At 34.8% G+C, this 9869-nt stretch overlaps 1 pseudogene; it reads right to left on the reverse strand.

Moving 5' to 3' along the window:
* Positions 1 to 61: 61 nt before the first annotated feature.
* LOC133791473 (receptor kinase-like protein Xa21) lies at positions 62 to 8987 on the reverse strand (annotated as a pseudogene).
* Between the last annotated feature and the right edge of the window lie 882 nt (positions 8988 to 9869).

Genomic DNA, 9869 nt, shown 5'->3' on the forward strand with positions numbered 1-9869 from the left:
GCTATTTATGAGCCCTTACCCAACCATTTAAAATACAACCCCAGCTACATAATAATAATAATAAAGGATAAATTTTACCTGAACCATTGCCGAATGATAGTCTACATATTAAAATAATAATGTATCTCTCATCTATGGTGAAACATATATTTATATATATATGTATATATATATATATAGAAGTAGTACATCACAAATGCATGGACAATTTATACAAACTCAATCTTTTTTTATCCAAATGATCGAGTATAATACATGCTTCATTAGTCTAAACAGCTATGCTAAAAAAACCCCATAATTCATCTCAGATCAGAATGCATTAGTGGTGATTGATCGCTATGCTCCACAGGTCCAGCAAATTGCAGCTCTTTCCTTGTGTTTGGAGCTTCAAATCTCATTTCCTTGGAAATATTCAACAACATACTTACAACTGAAGTCATGAGGGGTCTTTCATGAGGGTTCTCTTCTGTACATAACAATGCAACTTGAACCAAACGACAGCAACATTGCTCAAGCCTCTCTACACTACCAGTTGAGCCTCCTATGCTTACCTGTTGTTTCAGCGTGATGTCAATAACATCCAAAATGTCGTTTGGGAATGCAGAAACTACCCATTTCCTCAGATCAAGCTCATCTGAAAACAAACTGCTTGTGGGACTTTTCCGTGTAATCATCTCTAGCAACATTACACCAAAGCTGTATATGTCCCCTTTTGTTGATACTGGAGTACCTTGTCCATACTCTGTTTTACAATGCAAACACAAATTGTTATTTTAGATTATGGTTCTAGCAAAATGAAAAATCCATATGGGTACTATTGATGTAAACTGATTAAAATTGTATAGACCCAAATAGATGCATACCTGGGGGAATATAACCAATTGTTCCTCTTAGAAAATTTGTTGTGCTAGCTTCTCCATTTGGTTTGTCTAAAAGCAACTTTCCAATTCCAAAGTCTGCTATATGAGCCACCATATCATTGTCAAGAAGCACATTTTGTGGTTTCAAATCACAATGTACAATTTGAGTAGGACAGCCATCTTGAAGATACTCCAAGCCATTGGCAACATCTATAGCTATAGACAATCTTTTCTCCAATGTCAGTTTACAAGGATCGTCCTCTGCTAACCCATCAGGATACATATGCTGTTCCAAGTTTCCATTTGGTATAAACTCTAGAACAAGAGCCTTGAACTGTGACGTCCAGGTTGACCCTATGATTCTAATTAAATTTCTGTGCTTGATTTTGGACAATATTTCACATTCTCTTTTTAAGCTTTCGTAACTCAGGCCAGAATCTTTATGAAAAACCTTCACAGCAACTGTAGTTTTTCCTTGATTGATGACGGCCTTATAGACTGATCCAAAGCTCCCTTGACCGAGAAGATTGGCCTCATTGAGTCCAGCAGTTGCACTTTCAAGTTCCATTTGGGTGTAAGTTCTGGTGCCATGAATGTTGGGGAAGCCACTTGTAAACATGTCATCTTTCTTTCTATAACTTTTTTTGAAGAGAAAGTACCAGAAAATGAAAGCAACTAACAGAAAAAGGAAGCTCAGTGTAACTGATAAGATGACAACGAATATTACCCTCTTCTTCGTCTTGTGTTTTTGGTGCTGAAATTTACATGGAGGGAGTTCCATTTGTGTTGAGCCACCACACAACCCCACCTTTCCCTCAAATGAGTTTCTGGTAAAATTATTAAAACTACCATTTTTGGGAACTTCTCCAGATAATCTATTATAGGATAGATTGAGGGTCTTGATCACCCGTTCATTTCCAATCCAACTCGGAATAGTTCCATTTAATTGATTATGACTCAAGTCCAAAACACCAAGATATGTAATTTCTTTCATTGACTCTGGAATATGACCTTGAAGCATGTTGTTAGAGAAGTTAAGATACTCCAAAGCAATGCAGCCTCCAATCAAACTTGGTATGACACCAGAAAAGTTATTATTAGAAAAGTCAATTGCCAGCACGGATGTTAGCTTCTCAATAGTCTCTGGTATATGTCCTTCAAAATTGTTGTTTGACAGGTTAAGTGAAAGAGACAAGCCCTAGAAATGGCTAATCTGTAGAGGAACATATCCTTTGAAGCGGTTGTAAGATAAGTCAAGCAACATTAAAAGAGAACATTGAGTAAGTTCAATGGAAAACTCTCCTGAAAGGTTGTTACGAGACAAATAGAGATACCTCAATTGTGAAAGATTGCCAAAAGAAGGTGGAATTGACCCACTAATCAAATTATCACCAAGATCCAGTGATCCAATATTTAGCATATGTCCCATCTCATCTGGTATTGCCCCCATGATTTTGTTTCTTGCCAAGCTTAACCTTTGCAATTGGCCAAGCCTTCCAAGTCCTGCGGGAATTTTTCCAGACAAGAAGTTACCTGACAAGTTTAAATTCACTAGGCTGCTCAAGTTCCCAATGCTGTCTGGTATGTATCCTGTAATGCGGTTTCTGTTAAGATTAAAGTAGTACAACTCTTTTGATAGACCTCCAACAGAATCTGGCAGCCTTCCAGCGAACGAACACAAACCCAAGTGTAGTTTCTTCAAACGCGAACAGTTTGTGAGAGCAGTTAAGAAACTTAGAGAAGAATTATCAGAGCCACTGACCAGGACATTGGAATGAAGATGTAGACTCTCAAGGTTGTGAAGCTTCCCAAGTTCCAAAGGAACTGCCCCCTCGAAGTAATTAAGACTTAAATCAAGTAATATCAGCTGAGAAAGATTGGACAGAGTCACTGGGATTTTCCCAGAAAGCTTGTTTTTTAACAAGTACAACTTCTGTAACTTTTGCAGCTTGGAACCCAACTCTGGAGGGATTTCTCCACTTAGGTCATTCTCAAGCAGCGAAATTTCGAGCAAAGAAGTTATGCAAAATTTGACAGGCTAAAAATTGTACCAATTTCGACATACAATATAGCGTGTTTTTATGTCATTTTTATTATTTTAGTGTTATATTTATCAATCGACATTAAATATTAGATTTTTAATCTTATTATTTTATTATTATTTTTAATTATCAACAATAAAAATATAAAGAAAATTATTAATTTTTATATATTTTCAATAAATAATAAATGAGTATTAATGAAAGATTACTTTTTGCATCAGTTTTTATAAATGTGCATTGGAGTATAGTACTAAAAATTGTGTCAAATATATCACATATTAATTTTTTGTACCAAATATAACACAATATTTATATCTCCCATTGGAGATAGTCTTAAATATTTTAGATGATTTTACTAAAATATACTAAATATATTAATTTACCACATTTTTGGCACTCCATTAGAAATACTTTTACAACTTGGTGAAAAAATAGATATGCATGTGAAGTGGGTTGACATCTAACTAAGTTGTTTTCTTCATCTTATTCCTATCGAGTATAATTAAATAAGTAAAAATACATAAGTTACAATATAAATAAAAATTGAACAAACAAAATACTCCAAAATGAATATATACTAGTGATAAAAGTATATACAAGGTATATGTTGCAATTGAATTTATATAGATAAAACATATTATAAAAAAAGTGTGATTGATAAAATCTAAATATTAAAATAATTGTATTTTTTCACTGTGATACATTTGTTACAGTATAATAAAATCATTTATAACTAAAATTAAGCACAACATCAAAAAACTACATATACAGGTAGTATTATTTCATTTACATCACTTTATTATTTTTTATTTAATTACATAATTAAACTACTAAGTTACATAATTTATTTAATATTTTAAAGTTATAAATTTTATACCAATTAAATAAGATTTTATGTATATTTAGTTAGCAATTTTCAAGTCTCAAATTAAAACAACTAAATAAAATCTAAAATAAATATATAAAAAAATCATAGTATTAATATTTATGAACTCGATTGTGTGTGCTTAAAAAGTAAATTATTTGATGTAGTATATTATTTTAAAATTTAGTGTTCACAATAATTTAAATTTTGGTATTTTTATATTTTGATTTCGTTGATCCACGACTTGGTCAACAATACTAAGTCAAATAAATGATATAAAGTAAGAACTGAACTTAAGAATGATAAACGACAAACAAATTTATAGTGGTTCGACCTCACTGGTTGGTAATAACCTACGCCCACTTAGTAATCTTATTTATGGAAAACTCTCAAAACCTGCGATCAGATGACCAGAGTCGACTGAGTTTCACAAGCTAAGAGAGAGGATACAAGAATGTGTATAACAACACTAGATTCTTAGAATTATCTGAAAGGAAAGAATTACAACGTCAAAAATAATAAATCGCTGAGACCTCTATTTATAGACTCAAGAATGTACATAGATAAGTCATGGGCGTTGCGTAACTTGTGCAACAAGTAATAATAAAATAATATGTAAATAATACACTTTATATTTAAAATAACAGATATCCCACAAATATCTATACATTTAACTAATGTTGAACTTTTGTCGCGTTCCATCGAGCAGACCTGGTCGTAGCATTTGATTCACTTCTTTACCAGATGCTTTCCATAGCTTCTGAACTCGTCGTTAGGAACATCAAATCCCTCTTCTCTATCTAGTCGTGGGTCGACCAAATTTCTATTTATGAACTGTTATGTGCTTTCCAAGTGCTCTATTTCTAAGCCACGTCATCATGCCAATTTTTAGGGAAACAAATTTATATAGTATATACTAGATACAAGCAAAATGCAATGCACTTTTACTTAGTTTTATTTAGAAAATTTATTTATTATTTTTTTAAGTTTTTATGATTGAAATTTTTTAGGGAGATTCTCAGGTATTGGTGCTGAAAACGCCAGTACCATAGTATCGTTTATAAAAGTTTGAGGCGACTTACTCTCTAGCTAGCTACTATCTGCCAATTTTGGAAGTTATTTTAAAAAATATCTTTAAACAATGACATGTGGCGTTTTAAAAAAAATGCAAATACCAATTGCCATTTTCATTATATTAAAAAATTAATTATCCATCCAAAACTCAAAGGTTTCTTCGACTCTGCCACCACATAGACTTTAATTACTTTTTAGAAAAATAAAAGAGATAAAAACAGTTAGTCAGACTAGTTAGCAAATTAACTACCTTTGCACTAATTAACTATTTTTGCACTAATTATAACATTAAATTTTATGACTTATATAAAATATTATTCTAATACACCAAAAAATTAAATCCAGTACTAATAATAAGAAATATAATTTTGTCTTAGAAATGTCTAATGAAAAGATAGAAAATAAAAGAGTTAGCCATGCTTTCTTTATTATTATTTTTTAAAGCCTTTTTCATATATAAAATCTTGGATTTGGTTATGCAAATTCTGTATATAGATAAATTACACCAAGCTAATCCATTATGAAGAACTATATATATTAATATACATATTATATTGTATTTACTATACACACATTAATATAATCTTTTACAATTTAAAATAAATAAAAATATTAAGAAATGAGTTTTTAATATTTAAGAATATTTTTTTTGTTCAACAATCCACCCATACATATGGATGGATTATTTTTTTGTTGTCCCTATCATCATCCATAGCTATTTCTTTTCTTTGGTCTCCTTCCTTCTTACCAAACAAAGATAACCTAAAAATGGATAGCTTCCTTCTACACACCTCCAATCCATCTTTCCTCCAATCCATCATACCAAACAAAAAAAGGTTAGTATTCACAAGATCTATGGTAGTAAGTTAGTAACTAGAGAGAGAATCAACCGAAGACCCTGTAATTAAATTGGTTAAATAATTAATATTATATTAAAAAGTGTAGTGATGTGGGATAGGTGATGCTGACGCACACACCTTCATATTTTTCTAACTTATCCATATTATGTTTTTTAATAAACAAACAAGGGCACCTGTCATTGTTTAAAATTATTTTTTAAAATAATTTCTAAATTTAGCATATGGTAGCTTAGAGAGTAAGCCACCTCAGATTTTAAAAAATGACACTATGGTTGATGTGTGTCGTTAAATGTATCAAATTTAACAATTATTTATATGTAGATTTTATCAACTATTTCAGTATAGCGTTAAAGTACGAGTCAAACCAACAAGGACTATCGCTCTATTTATTATTCAGAATAGTTAAAAAAGAATTTTCATTATCTAAAATAAAATCACAAAAGAAATTGCAAGATTGAATTTAACAATTATAAAATATAGTTAAGAACTAATTTACTACCGCTAAACATTCATACCATTAATTAACAAAGTTCAATGATTCATTCCATCATAAATTAGCAATCGTAGATAACACAAAAGCAGTAATTATCCCAATCTCTCACATCCAAATCAATCAAAGGTAAGCGCTATTGACTAACTCTAAATAACCTAAGGAAAAACATCTAAGGTTCAACTTAGTAAAAGCATTAAAATTGATAGAGATAGATTGTTCTAGATAACAAGTTGACAAGCGTAACTTATTTAACCTAGGTCATATGTTTCATCACAATTAAAAATTGTAAAAACCTTTATGGGCTAACTTTAGTTTAGACAAAATATTTTAAAGTAATTGAGAAAAATCAGTGGCATATCCTTATTGATTCATAATGTAATTGTCATTTGATTTAGTTGGTTTTAGTGTGAAAATATCTTTTAGTGTGAACACAATATTTTTACCATATTTATCACAAATAATCTTTATTGGTAAAATAATGTATTTAAATTATCTTGTGAGAATATTTTTCGGGATTAGTATTATCTTATCAAAATATGTATGCAACGAGGATTGTTAGGTTTGTCTGAACAAAAATAACAATGAATTATGTAAACAATTAGAAAGTGATATTTAACATGGCATATTTTATATATAATAATGAATCTTTTGATAAGTTGCTTATGTACAAAATATGATGCTATTGTGCTTGCGAACATTGAGATAGTTGAGGGCGTTGTTCCTGCGAACGTTGAGAGTTGAGTGCGTTGTTCCTTCTTTGGAACTAAGTCATCCCCTTGGGTGTGTGAAAGAGAGAGTGAGATGCTCTACCATTTGCGAGAGGGGGCGACGTGATTGTATTCGAGCTTAGAGCGCAGCATATGAGGTAGAGCGTCGAAACTGATCCGAGATTGGCAGAGCCCAAGATCAGCCATTTTTCCATTGCACTCATACCTTGGTTTGTTAGGCGCCTCTTGCTGGGGTAGGCACCCCGAAGGAGGGGGTGGGCCATTGAACCCGACAGAGGCGGTCAACAGATGGGGTGCGATCATGAGTGCTGGAAAAGTTCCTCCCAGTCTTGGATTGCCAAACCACTTATGCTGGAACTGAGGCAGAGCCAAAGTGGGGTGTCCGATGGTTTTACTGTGGTAGTTAGGGCGGATTAGGCCGCATAGGCAGGGTTCCGTGGGATGCACGGGCTAGTAGGATCCTCTGTTTGATTGGGCCGGTGGCTAGACTTTGTGGAAGTTCATGTGTACAACCTTTAGCAAAGCAAGAGGACAAAGCAAATGGCAAATATCACCCTGATAGGTCAACTGAATTCGTGTAGTTAGGTCAGATTAGACTGCGAAATGGTTGGCCCTAGCTCCCCGTTGTTGTAGTCAGGTCAGATTAGAACACACTTGGTAGTGTAGCGTAGTTCCTGTATAGGAACGTATCGTGAATGTGTCATATTTGGACGAAACAGACTCATTGTGAAGGTGTAGGCTTGGCGAGGTCGCACGCCTTCGCCTGTAGGGAAACCAGTAGAAATGAGGTGGTACTATTCTCTTTGGTGTAATTTGTGTGTTGTTCGACTACCATAAGGGTCGTATTTATATTGGAAGTGGTAGGTGAGATGCAATCCATGTGAATAATGTTTTAGTTCGTGTAGTTAGGTAAGGATAAATTAATATATACACATTCACTGTTAAAAATGCCTAGCGTAGACCAAATAGTTTGATCAGCATTCACGTGGGTGTACTGTTTCACAATGTGCCGAGATAGATTCCTTATGCAGATTTGCGTCAGTATGTATTGACAAAGTAAAATATTTGAAGAGTGTTTTAAAAAAGGAATGTTGTTTCATTGCTTTTGAAGTTTTGAGTACATATGGTTTTCAACAATAGTAACACTTTAAAGACATTGAATTCCAAGTTTGTGGTACATTTCTGTCATTCCGTATATTTTTCAGAATGTAAGACCCTTGTCCTAATGCGTCCGTGACCTCGAAAGGACCTTCCCAATTGGGCTGTAGCTTCTTCTGATTGCCAGTAACTTTGCACAAAACCTAATCCCCCTTTTTGAACGAATGTGAGTGCACCCTTTTGTTGTAAAAGCGCTCTGCTGCCCTTTGGTATTTTTCGTGTCTGATTTGTGCGATCATGCGTAATTCATCTAAAAGGTTGAGGTTGTGAGAAAGTTGTTCATTGTTTGTGTTCTAATCAGAAGCGATTTCCTTACGGAGGGTCGGCAGGCCCACCTCTGTTAGGATAACAACTTCTGTTCCATATACCATCGCATAGGGTGATTCGCTTGTATAGGTTCTTTTGGTGGTTCTGTATGCCCGCAATACTTTTGGTAACTCGTCTACCCATGCGCCTTTTTGATGTTGGCGAAGATGACCTTGTTAGAAACTTCTGCTTGTCCATTGCCTTGGGGATAAGTGACAGAAGCAAAGCTTAGGTTTATTTTTAATGTATCACACAATTCTTGTACTTTAGCATTTTGGAATGGTGTCCCGTTATCTACGACTATTTCCCATGGGATTCCGAATTGGCAGATGATGTGCTTCCATATAAAACTCATGGTGTCTGATTTGCTGACTGTAGTGTAAGCCTCTGTTACAACCCATTTTGTGAAGTAATCAGTGGCTAACAAGGCATGTCGTTTTCCTCCAACAACCCTTGGGAGTTCACCAAATACATCCATTCCCCACTTTGCCAATGGCCATGGGGCAACAACAGAATGCATAACTTGCGCTGGTTGGTGTATGGTGGCTGCAAATTGCTGGCATCTGTCGCACTTTTTCACATGGTCACATGGTTTCGTCATCATGTATAGCTAGTAGTATCCTGCTGTTAGTGCCTTATGTGCTAAGTTGTGTCCCCTTATGTGGTTCCTGCAAGTTCCTTCATGGATTTCTTCCAACAATTTTCTTGCTTATGTTGGGCGTAAACACCGTAAGTAGGGTCCATTAAAGGATTTGCGATACATGGTCCCATTGATGATGGAGTAGCGTTGAGCTCTAAGGTGCAGAAGCTTGGCATCTTTTGCATTGGCAAGCAGTTCAGATGCGGTCAGATATCAGATAATCGGGTCCATCCAACATTCGAGTTCTGTCGTGATGGAACAAACTCTCGGAACCTCTCGCGTAAGGGTTGTGGAAATTGATGAGTGTCGCGTATATTATCCCACAGAGGCTTTCTTTGCAAGAGCATCTACCTTCTGATTTAACTCCCTTGGTATTTGTACAAGCTCAAATTGTTGGAACTGAGACTTTAGTGTGGATACCTTCTTCAATAGGTCGGTTAGGTGGGGTCCCTTCGTATCAAAGTTACCAACCACTTATTCTGTCATCAACTTTGAATCTCCTCTGACTCGTAGTCATTTGATGTCCATGATTCGTGCCAATTCTAGTCCGTAGATCAGGGCCTCATATTCGGCTTCGTTATTTGTTGCGTGTTGTTCTAGCCGTAAGGCTTCAATTTTTAATCCGGAGGGTGCCTCTAAGACGATGCCAATTCCGGCTCCTTGCGAGTTTGAGGCTTCATCTGTATGCATCGTCCAAATCAAATCCTTTTCTGAGTGTAGCAGTTATGGGGCGGTCTCGGTTGTAAATGATTGTATTTCGACTAGGAAATTGGCCAGCACTTGCCCTTTCTTCGCCTTTCGTGGTAAAAAGCGTATGTCATATGTACTGGGGTCGATTGCCCA

Source organism: Humulus lupulus, chromosome 7 (assembly GCF_963169125.1).
Source record: "Humulus lupulus chromosome 7, drHumLupu1.1, whole genome shotgun sequence".
Classification (NCBI taxonomy): Eukaryota; Viridiplantae; Streptophyta; class Magnoliopsida; order Rosales; family Cannabaceae; genus Humulus; species Humulus lupulus.